The sequence below is a fragment of the Colobus angolensis genome, unplaced genomic scaffold (assembly GCF_000951035.1).
Source record: "Colobus angolensis palliatus isolate OR3802 unplaced genomic scaffold, Cang.pa_1.0 Scaffold59, whole genome shotgun sequence".
Classification (NCBI taxonomy): Eukaryota; Metazoa; Chordata; class Mammalia; order Primates; family Cercopithecidae; genus Colobus; species Colobus angolensis.
Genome location: NW_012119487.1, coordinates 4991301 through 5005927, shown reverse-complemented (window position 1 = coordinate 5005927; position 14627 = coordinate 4991301). Strand labels below are relative to the sequence as shown.

The 14627-nt window shown below is 35.5% G+C and overlaps 1 protein-coding gene across 2 annotated transcripts in view; it reads right to left on the bottom strand.

Moving 5' to 3' along the window:
• The window catches only part of RABGAP1L (RAB GTPase activating protein 1-like), an 812347-nt gene that overhangs the window by 530500 nt on the left and 267220 nt on the right, over positions 1 to 14627 (bottom strand). The window lies entirely within an intron of this gene.

Sequence of the window (14627 nt, the reverse complement as noted above, 5' to 3'; positions counted from 1 at the left end):
AGAAGGGGGTAAGCTAGAAAGGAGGTGAAAAGAGGTCACTAATTAGTTTCCTTTGCCCTCAAAGAACTTTTTGCAGGCATAAGGCACTTCTAGAGAAAATAGACTTATTATCTTGCACTATGAAAAATTAAAACTGTAAAAAGAAAAAAAAAATGAATTGCCAAAGGAAGAAAAGCTTCTGTGGGCTGTTCTCCAAGAGAGGCAGTTTCTTAGGGAGCAACTAGAAAGAATGAGAAAGGAAAAGTCTTAAACCGTCTCAGGCTTCCTGCTTTATCTATGATGAAAAATGCATTCGTATTTTAGATTTTAAATAATTAAGACCTCAAATTTGGTTGAAAAGCTGAGAAAAAGTTCATTGTGGAAAAGAGGGTCTTTGGGCTTAGTTCAGGGATTGATGTTGGGGGGTCAAATTTATAATCTATTTCTCATTTTTCAAAAATCTAAGACAAACAACTCTATCAAAGTTAATTTGAAGATTCATCTCTACATGGGCAGAATAGAGGTAACAGACTACAGATTGCCCTATAACTCTCATGAGAAAAAAGTATTTTCCAATAGAAAAGATAATATACAATGAACTAATGAATTAACACCTGGCAAAATATAATGAACTTCTAAAGTTTTAATTCTGCATGCATTTTTAAAGCATTTAGATGAAAGCAGTTTTAGTTCATTACAGTTACTGGTGATACTAACAGCAATGTAACTTATACCTCTTCCTTTTCAAAATGAAATCTTTTTAATATTAATTTGGCATCTGTAACTTAAAATAACATTTGTTATTTGATATACCACCTTCCTTACAATAGAGCATGAAAATAAAATATGTAACTCACAGTTACTTTTCACCTTTGCAACTGTACACCCATATTTCACATATATATGTAAATATAAAGTTAGACAATAATAAAACTTTCCAATACACTCTGAGCTTATTTGACCAGAAATGCTGCCATTATTTATTACTTAGGTATTTCTAATAGGCTTCATATTCTATTTTGCTATACCTTTTCTATTTTTGGTAGATGATTAACACATTAAATCATTACTTCAACTGTATCTTCTGAAAGTGGAAAATTACCTTGTTTATTACATTTGCAGTTATGTAGCAGCCATATGTTAAAAAATGCCTCTTCTATTTCTGTATTCTATTTTGAGCAACTGCTCAATTAACACAGGGGCCATTAGGTAGGTTGCAAGTTAGTCTTATTTTAAAATACCTCTAAAGTATCAAGATGAGTTTAAATCCTAGAGTTTGAAATATTGCAAGGCTGACAGGATAGAATCCATCCAAAATGCTTCCAAGGTCATTTTGATATCAGGTTAACATTTGCCAAAGTATTTTTTAAAAGTAAAGTCATTTCAGAGAGTCTCTTGTCATTCTTTGTTATCCTATCTTTTGAAGAAATAATATGCATTAGAAATAATGTTTCCTCCAGGAACAATGCAGCAGCTTAATAGAAAGCATTCTTCTGAAAGTTATTTTCTGGTGCACCACCAAGTCATTCAGGCAAGTCCTTCTTCTTTTATAATAGCCACAGGATATTTCTTCTTGTACATTCCTAGTTTCACTTATCACAAAACAGTTCTCTTGTTACAGGAATAAGGTAATGCTTCTCACCTACATTCACTCTTATCAGCTGCTAGGCTGGGCTGCTTGATTCAGAAGTCCGATTTACTGTGATGCAGTTACAAGGATGCTCTCAGTATATTCTTCACAATCTCTCAGCATCAATGCCTCCACCTGAGCCCAAGCCCTCCTCCTCCTCCTCATCCTGGGCTGATGCAGAAAAACTCACCATCAGAAAGGTGACTCGGCCCTCCTGCCCCAATCAACAGCACAGCCAATGGCTACTGCAGCTGAAACTGTCACTAGGTAACAGTTGCCAGGCACATGCAGGCTTATAGACTTACTCGGCAAGCTCCGATCAAGACTGACAAAAGAAGACAATGGAACTGACCGATCTTTATAATATATTAAGGTATTTATGAACTTCTCAAGGTATTCTCCTTATAGCATTTGTAAAGATTATTTTGCATGGACAGGACAGAAAAAATAAGCTGGCATACTCCTGTAAACCCTGTAAAGAAACTACCACAAGGTACTATGACACTAAAAAAAGTCAGCAGTAATCTAATGCTCATTGGCAGAAAAAACTTATTAATTATTAAAAATCTGCCAAGTCTTCATGAACTAAAGTGATCTGACTACTAATTTCTCTCTAAAATATATAGTTATATTTGAATTAACAGAAATTATAAATCATTTACTAATCTCTCCAATCCCTACCACATCCACAAAAAATTGCTGAGTTTGATGTATGTAACTGCACAAACAAATCAACAGAACTAGCACTACTGTACCAAAATCTATTCAGAGAAATAATGAAGGTCAAATATGATCTCAAAAGAGCACAGAAATTAGAATAAATAGAAACATTGCTTATCCACTTTTTATCCTAATATGAAAAAAAGGTCAAATGGTCAAAGAAATTTGTTCTAAGTGCTCGAGCTACACATACCTAAACTAGAACAATGCAAATTAAACTCAAATATTTGATGGACATTAAAAACATTTCTGATTATTTTGACTTACTACAGACAAACATTCACTATTTTAAACATACTTCTTATGGGATCAGCACTTTTCTTAAAAGTGACTTAGAACTAATTTACAAATTATTTCAGAATTAAAATACACCAGGAAAATTAAGATAAAAATGGAAGATAACTAACATTTGTTATTTTCTATATGTCAAGCATTGTGCTGTGTGCATTATATACTTCTCCTTTATAAAAATCTTAAAACTCTATGAAGTAGGTATCATCATTATCCTTTTCCAAACAAAGAAAGCAGATACTAGAGATAGTAAGTATAACTTGCCTATAATTACAGACTTGTGACACTGGGACTGAAATAGGTTATTATTCTTAAGACTAAAAATTACAAATCAAAACCACAATGAGATACCATCTCACACCAGTCAGAATGGTTATTCAAAAGTGAAAAAATTACAGATGTTTGCAAGGTGGTGGAATTAGTTCAGCCACTGTGAAATGCAGTTTGACAATTTCTCAAAAATGTAAAACAGAACTACCATTCAACCCAGAGGAATAGAAATCATTCCACCAAAAAGATACATGCAGTCATGTGTTCAATGCCGCACTATTCACAATAGCAAACATGGATCAATCTAGATGCCTATCAACAATGGACTGAATAAAGAAAACATGGTATATATACACCATGAAGTACTACGCAGCCATAAAAAGAACAAAATCATGTCCTTTGCAGAAAGACAGATGCAGCTAGAGGCCATTATCCTAAGTAAATCAACGCAAAAACAGAAAACCAAATACTGCATATTCTCACTTATAAGTGGGAGCTAAACACTGAGTACATATGGACACAAAGAGGGGAATAATAGATTCTGGGCCTGACTCCACAGGAAAGGTGGAGGGTGAGAGGACTAAAAAACTACCTATTAGGTACTATGCTCACTATGCTCACTACCTGGGTGATGAAATCATCTGTATACCAAACCAGTGACACACAATTTATCCATGTAACAAACCTGTACGTGTACTCCCTGAACCATAAATAAGCAAAAATACAAGAATAAAACAAATAAAACCCCCACTCTCTTCTTTCTTCTGATGGCTGCTGGTCAGAAAATGTCTTAGAATAATTTCAAATTTTATAAAAATGATTTCTATCATATCAAGTATCTTTTCCTACTGCAATGGAATAAAACTAAAAATCACAAGAGGAGCTTTGGAAACTGTGCAAATATATGGAAATTAAACAATATGCTCTTGAATGACCAATGGGTCAATGAAGAAATTAAGAGGAGAATTTTAAAAGTTCTTAAACAAATAAAAATGGAAACGCAGCATACCAACACCTATGAGATACAGCAAAAGCAATAATAACACAGAAACTTATAGAAATAAATGCCTAATCAAAGAAATAGAAAGACTTCAAATAAATAACCTAATGACACACCTCAAAAAACTATAAAAGTAAGAACAAACCAACCCAATATTAGTAGAATGAAAGGAATAATAAAGAGCAGAGCAGAAGTAAATGAAATTGAGACCTAAAAAACATACAAAAGATCAAGAAAACAAAAACTTGATTTTTGAAAAGATAAACAAAATCAACAAACCCTTAGCTAGACTAAGCAAAAAAAGAAGACCCAAATAAATAAAATCAAAGATGAAAAAAAGACATTACAATTGACTCCATGGAAATACAAAGGATGACTGGAGACTATTGTGAAAAATATATATGCCAAAAAACTAGAAAACCTAGAAAAACTGGCTACAATTCCTGGACACATATAATCTACCAAGATTGAACCATGAAGAAATAGAAAATCTGAACAGTCCAATAATGAGTAAAGAGACTGAAGCAATAATAAAAAGTCTCCCATCAAAGACATGCCCAGAACTTGATGGCTTCACTGCTGAATTCTACCAAACACTTAAAGAAGAACTAATATCAACTCTACTCAAACTACTCTTAAAAAGTTAAGAGGAGAAAATACTTCCAAACTCATTCTATGAGGCCAGCATTATCTTGATACCAAAAGCATACATGGACACATACAACAAAGAAAATTATAGGAGACCAATATCCCTGAGGAACATAGATGCAAAAATCTTTAACAAAACACTAGCAAACCAAACAACACATTAAAAAGATATGCCATGTTCATGGATTGGAAGAATTAATATTGTTAAAAGGACAATACCACCCAAAGCAACATACAGATTTACTGCAATCCCTTTCAAAATACCAAAGACATTCAAATAAATAGAAAAAAGAAAACTAAAATTTGTATGGAACTACAAAAGACCCTGAATAGCTAAAGCAATCCTGAGAAAAAAGAACAAAGCTAGAGGCATCACTCTACCTGACTCCAAATATACTACAAAGTTATAGTAACCAAAACAGCATGATATTAGCATAAAAACACATAGACCAATGGAACAGAACAGAGAACCCAGAAATAAATCTACACATTTATAGTCAACCTAAATTCAGTAAAGGCACCAAGAAAATACACTGTTGAAAAGACAGTGTCTTCCATCAATGCTGCTGGAAAAACTGGATATCCATATGCAGAAAAATAAAACTAGACTCCTGTCTCTCACCATATACAAAAATCAAGTCAAAGTTGATTAAAAACTTAAAGATAAGACCTGAAACTATGCAGCTAATACAAGAAAACACGGGGAAATGCTTCAGGACATTGGTTTTGGCAATGATTATTTCAGTAAGACCTCAAAAGCACAGGCAACAAAACAAAAATAGACAAACAGGATGATATTAAGCTAAAAAGCTGCTGCACAGCAAAGAAAATAATCAACAAAGTGAACAAGCAACCTATAAAATGTGAAAATATTAGCAAACTATCCACCTGACAAGGGATTAATAATGAGAAAAAAAAACAATTAAAAAGTCCGCAAAAGATAGGAATAGACATTTCTCACAGGAGGACAAACAAATTGCCAAGAAGTATATGAAAAATTACTCAATTTGCATCTGGCAAATGCACATCAAAACTACAATGAGATATAGTCTCACCTAGTTAATATGGCTATTATCAAAAAGACAAAAAGTAACAAGCACTGGTGAGGATGCAGAGAAAACAGAACACTCATACACCATTGGGGGACTGTAAAACTAAAATAGTCATTATGGAAAACAATATGGAATTTCCTCAAAAATTTAAAAATAGAACTATCATATGATCCAGCAATCCCACTGCTGGGTATATATCCAAAAGAAAGGAAATCAGCAATATCAAACAGATATATGCACTACCATGTTATTATAACACTATTCACAATAGCCAAGATATGGAAACAACCCAAGTCTCCATCAAGATATGAATAGGTGGGGGACAAAAGCAATATGTATATACAATAAAATATTATTCAACTATAAAAAATAATGAAATCCTTACATTTGCAGCAACATTATTGGAACTGGAGGACATTATGTTCAATGAAATAAACCAGGCACAGAAAGACAAACATTGAATACTCTCACTCATATGTGTGAGTTTAAAGAGTTGATTTTACCAAAGTAGTGAGTAATATGATAGTTGCCAGAGGCTGGGAAGGGTAGGGAAGAAGGAATGAAAAGAGGTTGGCTAATGGTTACAAAAATGCAGTCAAATAGAAGGAATAAGTTCTAGTGCTTGTAGTAAGGAGATTATAGTTAACAATTTACTATATACTTCAAAATAGCTGAAGAGAAGTTAGAATGTTACCAACACCGTAGTCATAAATGTTTGAGATGATGGATGTCCCAATTTTCCTGATTTGATCATTACACACTGTATGCACGTATCAAAATATCACATGTACCCCATATATAACTCTTATGTATCATTAATTGTAAAAATGATTTCTACTCCCTGATTCTAAAATAAAAGTTTGAAAAAAATTATTTCTAAAGAGTAGAAGGCCCTATCCTTTCCTCCATGTTGAATTGCCTTTCAGAGAAAACCATGTTACTGCCAAAATCTTTGGAGGTTTAGGTGAATATAGAATGGTAAGTATATTTCTCATTACCAGAAATGAGATGTTTGTAAGACACATTAGAATAACAATTTTCACATGAATACTATGTTTAAGGATGAAAAGGCAATATTTAAATTTTATACAAAAGGCTAGAAAGTCCTATTTTATAGGGAAATTTTTTTTTTTTTTTTGAGACGGAGTCTCGCTCTGTAGCCCGGGCTGGAGTGCAGTGGCCGGATCTCAGCTCACTGCAAGCTCCGCCTCCCGAGTTTACGCCCTTCTCCTGCCTCAGCCTCCCGAGTAACTGGGACTACAGGCGCCCGCCACATGGCCCGGCTAGTTTTTTTTGTATTTTTTTAGTAGAGACGGGGTTTCACCGTGTTAGCCAGGATGGTCTCCATCTCCTGACCTCGTGATCCACCCGTCTCGGCCTCCCAAAGTGCTGGGATTACAGGCTTGAGCCACCACGCCCGGCCTATAGGGAAATATTTTGACTTTTAGAGATAAAAGTATTAAAATCAAATTCAGATCTAATATTCTCTAGTACAAGAAAAATAAATATTTAAAATAAAATTATATTTGATAAATATTCATGAATGTAGATAGGCTCACATTCCTTGTAAAGAAAAGTTAAATGCTAAGATTCACTACCAAACCATTGAAAAAGTATAGCCATTACACATATTTGAAACAGTTTTGAATCATAATATTTCTAAAATTAGGAAAATGGCAAAAAATACCATTCAGAAAATTTCACATACTAAATCCCTTTAGTTTGTTTCCAAAAAATAATCACTGGTAACTATTTGAATCTAGAAATACTGTAAATAATCCATAACTGCACATGCTTCTAAAGGGAGATGAAAACATGAGATAAAGTTTCAGAAGCAGTGCCTTTGACCCAGTAAGCCTCCCTCTTTCTTTCCACCAACTTAAAAAAAAAAAAAAAAAAGCTTCAGCAGCTCAAACAAAGTAGTTTTTTTCTTTTTAGCAACTGACTGTACTAGCTCCTTGTTTTTTTGTTTGTTTGTTTTTGTTTTTGTTTTTGTTTTTTTGAGACACAGTTTCAATCTTGTTGCCCAGGTAGGAGTGCAATGGCATGATCTCGGCTCACTGCAACCTCTGCCTCCCAGGTTAAGCAGTTCTCCTGCTTCAGCCTCCCAAGTAGCTGGGATTATAGGAACGCACCACCACGACTGGCTAATTTTGTATTTTTAGTAGAGATGGGGTTTCACCATGTTGGTCAGGCTGGTCTCGAACTCCTGACCTCAAGTAATCCACCCGCCTTGGCCTCCCAAAGTGCTGGGATTACGAAATAGACATGAGACACTGCGCCCAGCTGACTGACTGTACTAGCTTCCTTACTTTTCTTCCTTTCCATACTTTTTTCCAATCGGATTATAGTATGAACACATTTATAACATGAAGCTTTACTGACAAAAGAGTACTAATATATATTTACACAGTTTCCTATATAAAGCATTCTTTGTTTTCAAATTAGGCATAATTCTTTTCATTTTCAGGGTCATTAGGTGTCTTATTATTGCCATTTTTTTCCACAATCATCAACTGCCTCCTCCTGCTTTCAACTGATGAATGCTAATCGGAAAATATCTAGGAGGAATCATTATACGGAATTACTTGTAACAGCCCAAACTGTGTAGCTGTATTACATGACACTTCACAGGCATTTGATTTTTTATTTATACATTAGATATGTTTTATTCTTTTATATTTATCAATATTTCATTATTAAAACATCCAGTCAATTAAAACTACTCCTCAAAAGAACTTAAGTAGCAAAGCAAGAAAGGACCATTAGTCATCAATGGCAAATAGGATAAATAGTAGGCAATGCCTATCAAAGAGAACTATACAAGCAATATAGTATCAAAGAAAGTAAACAAATCGAGGCCGGTCAAGGTGGCTCACACCTGTAATCCCAGAACTTTGGAAGGCCAAGGGGGGCTGATCAACTTGAGGTCAGGAGTTCAAGACCAGCCTGGCCAATATGGTGAAGCCCTGTCTCTACTAAAAATACAAAAAATTAGCCAGGCATGGTGGTGCATGCCTATAATCTCAGCTACTCAGGAGGCTGAGGCATAAGAATTGCTTACAGTGAGCAGAGATAGCACCATTGTGCACTCCAGCCTGAGCAACAGAGTGAGACTGTCTCACAAAAAAAAAAGAAAAAAAAAGTAAACAAATACAGACTAAAGTAAACCTGTTGTACTTTAATAAATTTAAAAACGTACCAAAAGGCAAATGCATTCAAAATTTACCTATTTCCTCTACTACTTCTCCTACCTGGTAACTTTTCTCGATCTTCCCTATCATTACCCTAGCAAACCAGCATCATCTTGTGCTTAGACACCTGTAGTGTCTTCCAATGTGGCCTTTTTGAGTTGTTTGTAGTCTCTCTTCAATTCATTACTCACAAAAGAGACAAAGTATTTTTTTCCACAATGCAAACCAGATCACATTACTTCTGTTTTAAAATACTTCACTGGTTTTATATTGCCCTTATGATAAGATCCTAACAGGTGCTATAAAAACTGATCTCCATGCATCCACCCAGTCTCATTTCTCTTCTATGTTGTTTAGGATTAACTAAACTACCTCTATCTCCCCACCAACTCATATCCCTCACCCAACAGTCGCAAATATACTTGCTATGTTCCCTACGGTCTCAGGATATTTATAACTGCTGCTTACTAAGCCATCACACTTCTTTTTATTTAATTCAGATGCAATCTTTAGGTCTCAGTTTTAATAACACTTCCTCTGGGAAATCTTCTTGAGTTCCCACAGGGAACCAGACCAGATTCTACACTTATTATGGTTTATAATTATTTACTTCATTCAGCTTTGTCTTCTTGACTAGACTGCAAGTCTCATGAGGGGAGCAACATCTGCTTTGTTTGATGTTGCATCTCAAGTGCCTACACTGTGGTGCTAGACACAGAATAGGTGTTGAACAAATAAGTATTTAACATAATTTTAATATAAAGCACATAAAATAGCTAAAAGAGTCTATCAAAGGACTGAAAAACACTAACATCCAGTCTATGTGAAGCTCAGAATCCACAAACTTCACAAGAAAAAGCTAGAAAATGTATTTCCCAATTGTGGGAGGGGGGAATTAACCTCCTAATATATTCAAATGAAGGGCAGTGTTAGTCATCTATAAATCTCCCTACACTAAACTAAATATGAGTATTTCACTAGCGCTTTGAAAAGTCCTATCTAGCGGCCAGGCGCGGTGGCTCAAGCCTGTAATCCCAGCACTTTGGGAGGCCGAGACTGGCGGATCACGAGGTCAGGAGATCGAGACCATCCTGGCTAACAGTGAAACCCCGTCTCTACTAAAAAATACAAAAAACTAGCTGGGCGAGGTGGCGGGCGCCTGTAGTCCCAGCTACTTGGGAGGCTGAGGCAGGAGAATGGCGTAAACCTGGGAGGCAGAGCTTGCAGTGAGCTGAGATCTGGCCACTGCACTCCAGCCTGGGCGATAGAGCGAGACTCCATCTCAAAAAAAAAAGAAAAGTCCTATCTAGCAAGACAATGATTACTTATCATCTAAACAATGCCAAATGGTGCAAAATACAGTATCAATGCACTGTAAACGTACTATCAAATGTAGTATTAAAGCAACTTGATCTAAGTGCCAAGAATCAAATAAACCTCTGAAGTGATACATATCACAATCTACTGATTTAGTTACCTCTCAAGGGCAGAAAAGAATTTCATGTTGTCAATTTCATTTCATTATGAGACAAATTATTAGCAACTAAGAATATTTAAGAATAAGTTAATTTAGTGGCAAAAGACAGAAAACTTCCTCAACCTGACAAAGACACTTTATGGGAAAACCTACATCTAGCATAATATTTAATGGTGAAAGAGTAAATGCTTTTTTCCCAAGACTAGGAAAAAGGGAAGGATATCTGCTCTTACACATCTATATACATTGTACTAGAGGTCCCAGCCAGTATAACAGGTGAGGAAAAAAGAAAAAGCCATACAAGTAAAGGAAGATATAATTGTGCACATAAGAAATACTAAAATGTCTTTCCAAGAGCCCACTAGAATGAATGAGTAAATTTTGTCGGAACACAGGTCAACATATAAAAATCATTGCATTTCAATATACTTGCAAGAAACAGTAGGAAACAAAATTTAAAAACAATAAATCATTTAAAATAGCCTTGAAAAACAGAAAGAGGTGAAAATGTAAAAAACCTCTACTCTGAAAACTATAAAATGTCATTTGAGAAAAATTAAAAGGTCCTATATAAATGGAGATATATATATGCACTATCTTTTTTTTTTTTTTTTTTGACAGTCTTGTGTCTCCCAGGCTGGAGAGCAGTGGCGTGATCTCGGCTCACTGCAAACTCCACCTCCTGGGTTCAAGCGATTCTCCTGCTTCAGACTCCCGAGTAGCTGGGATTACAGGTGGCCACCACCATGCCCAGCTAATTTTTGTATTTTTAGTAGAGACGAGGTTTCACCATGTTGACCAGGCTGGTCTCGAACTCCTGAACTCAAAAGTGATCCACCTGCCTCAGCCTCCCAAAATGCTGGGATTACAGGCATGAGCCACTGTGCCCGGCCTACTATCTTTACGGAATGGAAGAATCAATATTGTTAAGAACGTCAATTTTTCTCAAATTGATCTTTAGATTCAAGGCTATTGCAATTAAAATCCAGGCAGTTTTTTGTAGAACTGACAGGCTACTAATTCTAACACCTATATGTAAACATAAAGGATCTAGGATAGCTAAAACAATCTCGGGAAAGAGAAAAAAAAAACAGAAAACAAAAAACAAAGTTGAAAGGCACAATCTGATTTCAAGACATATTATAAAGCCTTAAGAGTTAAGATCTTGCATAAAGGATATACAAAATGATCAGTGAGAAGAAGAAAGTCTAAAAATAAACCCACACCTATATGGTCAACTGAATTTCAATTAAAAATTCTAAGACAAACCAAGGAAAAAGGAAAATTTTCTCAGTAAATGGTACTAGAAAAATCTGAATAATCTCCTGGGGAAAAATTAACTTAGACCAAGTCCTCACAACATATAGAAAAATTTAAATGAGATGGATCATAGATCTAAACAAAAAAAAAAACTGAAACTGCAAATATATAGCTTCTAAAGGAAAACATTCTAGAAGAAGAATATCTTCAAAACTTAAGAATAGACAAAGATGAACAGGTGTAGTGGTTCACACTTACAATCCCAACACTTTGGGAGGCCTAACCAGGAGGATCACTTGAGTCCAGGAGTTCAAGACAAGCCTGGGCAACATAGCAAAACCTTGCTCATACCAAAAACAAAATTTAGCTGGGTGTGGTGGTGCACACCTGTAGTCTCAGCTACCTGCAAGCTGAGGCAAGAGGACTGCTTCAGTCCAGAGTGCTAAGCTACAGTGAGCTATGATCATGCCAACACACTCCAGCCTAGGTGACACAGCAAGACTGTGTCTCTTAAAAAATAGACAAAGACTTATTAGGATACTGGAAGCAATAACTATAAAAAAGTTTAATAAATTATACTTTAAATGTTCTGCTTAGCAAAAGACAACATTAAGAAAATCAGCAAGCTGAAGACAGTATTAGCAAAACATATATCTAACAAAGCACTTGCATCCAAAATACATAACTGACACCTACAATTTGTTAATATGAATACAAATAATCCGATGAAAAATGGTGAAAAAACTGGAAGACACTTCACAAAAGAAGATATACAAATAATCATTAAGAAAATGAAAAAGTGCTCAGCATCCACCGTCATCAGGAAAAGGCAAAGTAGATGAGATACCAATATACACCCACAATGAGATACCAATATATACCCACTAGAATGGCTAAAACTAAAAGACTGACAGAACAATGTTGGTAGGGATATAGAACAACTGAAACCATACACTGTTGGTAGTAGTGTAAAATGGCTCAACTTTGAAAACTTTGACAAACAGTTTGGAATTTTCTTATGACATTTAAAAAAACTACCCTATCTCTCCCATCAATTCCATCCAATAGAAAGGAAAACACATTGTCCACAAAAGACTTGCATTAAAATGTTCACAGCAGTATGTATAAAAATGAAATAGCCAAAATCAGAAACAGCCCACACACATCCATCAACAGGGGAATGAATAAACAAACCGTGATATTTCCATACAATGAAATACAGCAATGAAAAGGAACAAAACTAAAGACACACATAACATGGATGAATCTTAAAACTAAAGGAAAGAAGCCATACATTGAAGAATACACATTGCATGATTTTATATGAGGTTCTGAAATGGGAAACACTAATTTTTGCTGAAAGAAATCAGAACCCTAGTTGCCTCAGCAGGGTGTGTGTGTGTGTGTGTGTGTGTGTATGCATGCACTCATGTGCACACATGTATCAGTCAAGACTGGCAAGAGGTATGAGGGAACTTTCAGGAATGAGGGAAGCATTCTGTATCTTGATACATGTGGTTACACACATGCATGCATGTCAAAGCTCATTAAAATGTAATATTTAAGACCTGTGTAAGTTATAGCTGAAGAGCCTGAAAAGGCTGTGATGGCATTTGCATGTAATCAAGTGTTCGACTTCTGTGTAAAGCCACGAAATGAGAGCCCTAAATAATTTGAGTGAATTTTGAGGCATTGCCAGGAAATTATATAGTATAATGATATTTAAAAAGAAACATACCAGAATCCTTTGTAGCAATGTGCCATAAAGAAGGAGAGCTACTAAAATGTCTAAAAGAACAGATACTGGTGGATGGAGTAAGTATATCCAGCCTGCGCGTACTTTCACACTCAATCAGCATATCTGACTCATGGCTCAGTGTTTGTACTCAAGACACAACAGCCCAGCTGCAAGTGAGACACTGAGAAAAGACATATTAAATGCCAGTTATACAACATTTTGAGACTGCCCTAGCTAGCTAAGATCTAAGACAATGGGCTAAGTAAGCAAAACCTTTGAGAGGTTCCATTATGTTTCATCGATCATAAAGAAAAATGGAGGAAAAAAATACCAATTTACATGTATATTTACCACCTTCTTAGTGAGAGAAAGTCTCAAACACAAAATATGTGTTTAAAACTCAATTAATAGGTCAAAACAGTATGCAGAGCAATAAAATAAAACCATACACAGTATGATCTTTCTTCTCATATTTTCCCCTAGGTATGTTATTACCTTTAATAAACATTTATTAAGTTTGAAGACAAGGAGATACTATGACTTAAAGGAAAGACTGTAGGCTTTACAATCAGACAGACTTGGGTTGGCATGATGGCTGTACCAGTCATTAACTATGAGGCCTTGGGTATATCTTTCCATGTATCTCAGCTTCCATCTTTAAAATGGAGATAGTAAATACTTACCTTTAAAAGTTGGTTATGAAAACTAAAACCTTAAAAACAAAGCATGTAAAGCATACAGTGGCTATTCATTCAAAGCTCACTGATAGTAAGATAAGCATATTATTTTACCATCAGTAAGCTTTTTGTTCAATCGTTTTTCCTTCAGAAACTACATCCACAGGTAACATGCTGAGTTTTGGAAATTAATAATAACACTTTCTCATTTCTATTGACTGCCAACTCCCTCATCATTCCTTTTTTTAAAGTACATTAAAGAAAAGAAATATCGGCCTGGCACAGTGGCTCATGCCTGTAATCCCAGCACTCTGGGAGGCCAAGGCGGGCAGATCATGAGGTCAAGAGATCGAGACCATCCTGGCCAACATGGTGAAACCCTGGCTCTACTAAAAATACAAAAATTAGCTGGGCATGGAGGTGAACGCCTGTAATCCCAGCTACTTGGGAGGCTGAGGCAGGAGAATTGCTTGAACCTGGGAGGCAGAGGTTGCAGTGAGCGGAGATCGCGCCATTGCACTCCAGCCTGGGCAACGAGAGTGAAACTCCATCACAAAAAAAAAAAAGAAAGAAAAAGAAAGCCATCTAAATGACCACACAGTAGGAATGTTATAGCTGCATTAGAAAATGGAATAGCTGTTTGGAATATTGCATCACTTTTGAAGAGATAAGATGAAACTAAAGACTGAAC